Raw genomic sequence first — 2,572 nt, forward strand, 5'->3', positions numbered from 1 at the left:
GAAGGTCAAAGTCCACAGTTTCTGCCTCTGCTTTTTTCATCATTATTTTCATTTCTTCACTGATTTTCTCATCAACTGCAGGCAGAATATAATGGCGTCGGAGTGGCTCCCAAGACTTCCAGCTCCTCTCTCAACCTCTTTCACCCCTGTGGAGGTGGAAGGCCATGGACTTTGTGCATGTGGTCAAGAGCAATCAGTGCTGGGCATAGGACTTGCGCCTTAAGGCGTATGCCAGACCCGCCAAGCTCGAGTCTATCAACAGTGTGGGTTCCGTGCCCTCTTGATTTCTAGTTGTCCTGAACCCTGGCTCACCTGGCTCACATCCTGCAGCACTTATTCGCTGAGAGCAAGCCAGTTTGCTCTGTTGGCCACAGCATAACTGCTGCCTTCTGCTGTGCCATCAAGAGGAAGTAACTAGAACCTCTCACTGGGCTCAAGATCCTAAGTGCTGAGCGGCTAATTTTCTGTCATCTACTGCCTGGCCCATAAACCCAAGGTTATCTTCATGGTTTAAGCATAGCCTTCAATTGTCTGCCTCCTCTCTTTCTTCTGCTTATAAGCATGGCACGCAGGTACACACACACTGAGCTTATTAAAGAACATACTTGTGTCTCTTCCACTTTGGATCCTGGTTCCAGTGTTTAGCCCAGAACAGAAATCACACCTTCTTTCACCATCAAGGCCCAGGGAAACATCTCTCTCATTTCCTTTTTTATATCTTCAGAACAAAAGGAGACAGTGTCTAAATGTGATTGTGATGCTAATGTTGGAGGCTGATTCAGGGTATTCTTCCAGAGTATAGAGAATATTTGAGAAGCAGGATTGCTTAGTTGAGATAAAAGATATGTCAATTACATTGTCAAATCCTCCTTTCAGATAGCCTGAGAACAATAGATTCTTGTATAGTGAAATACTATTTTGCAGTTGAATATTCATTTGCTTGCTTCTGTTGATTCCAGTTACTTATGAATTGGATAGTATATGCAACACTTGTACATGACAGGTGATAAATATTTTGCAATGTTAAGCAATTCATATTTTTCTAAGATTTGTTTATGTGTAGGTCTAGTCAAACATGTATGAAGCATGATACTGATTCTTTATATTATCAACAAGAATAAGAAATTGTATATTGTGAACAGCTATATTTTAATAAAAATATGAAATAAAATGTAATTCAATTTTCAAAAATTAAATACTTCAACTACATCTAATCATCTTTATTTGAATTTTTTTTATTTGTTAAAAAAACTGCCTCACTTTTTAGCAAAATAATTTTGAATAATTTAGAAAAAAATAACTACATGAAAATATGTGAAAGTAATTTTATTTTTTTTATTTTTACATTTACATAATTTGCATTATCAAAAATATAGTCAAAGGTTGTGCACATTTAACTTGGTTATATTTTATTTTCTGATCCTTATGATAAGTGAAAACAATTACACATTGAAATGACAGAAATAAATATATAGAAATGGAATATAGAAATAAATAGAAATTAAATATGCAGACATGGAATTCTAGATAAAAACTGAAGAAAATAGAGATAACTCTTCATGGAGATAGTATGATTTCATTTTTAAAAACTGGAAATAATCTCAAGTATCTTTGAAAGATTTCCCTAATAAAATTTGTTAATATGTTTAAAAATCATTTAAGATCAGGAAAAATTACTGATGAAAACAGGATTTATCTTGACCCTCTTGAGTTGTGGATTTTATCAGAAAATATATATTTTTTTCATATTCATTGACTTTATCAGACAGCTTTGACATCCTGGGGACTTGAGTCATACATACAATACTTTGCACATAATTTTCAATTTGCTATTAAAAAAGCATTTTGCCACAGTAATAGAATAGCATGTATTTCACTAAAAAATTATTAGATTGAGTTAAAAGTTTTAAATATCTGACATATATATAGGCCTCCGTTAGTACTCTTGGTCAAGCCCCAACAAATGTTATAGTCAGGACTGCTTGTGGTAAAATCATTACGAGAGAAAACTTGGGAGTGACTCCTGCTCAGTCTGTCTGGTTACTAGTCCCAGAACATTTGGGTTGATGGGATGATCAGGAGAAATATGCCTTGTTTCTTTCTTTTTGACTTTTAACTTAAAAGTTTGAGATTTCCCCCAATTATATCTATTTTAAACCAGACCATGTGACATTGGAGATTCAATCTGAGTCATGGCTAAATGACAATAGATTAATCCAACTCTGCCATAACCATGCCTATAACCAGGTTGTGGAAAACTAATGAAGGAATTGTAGAAGCAAGTATACCAAAGTCTTTATGAATCCAGGATCTTCAACTCTAAATGAGTATTCAGGGATGCTAATCAATTTGTCTTTATTTTCATGGTTTGCTCTTGTTCACATTCTATGCATCAGTATATGAAAACATTTTCTCACACTTGTAGATTTCAATCCTTCCACCTCATTCCTCAATCTTAATGATAAATTTCCTTCTTAACACTTCCTTCTAATACTGAGAAAAAAAGTGTCAGAGAAGATACTATCAAATGCCTTGAACAAACCATAGCCTACATTTCCACCCAATATTTCTT

The sequence above is a fragment of the Prionailurus viverrinus genome, chromosome A1, assembly GCF_022837055.1.
Source record: "Prionailurus viverrinus isolate Anna chromosome A1, UM_Priviv_1.0, whole genome shotgun sequence".
NCBI classification, from domain to species: domain Eukaryota; kingdom Metazoa; phylum Chordata; class Mammalia; order Carnivora; family Felidae; genus Prionailurus; species Prionailurus viverrinus.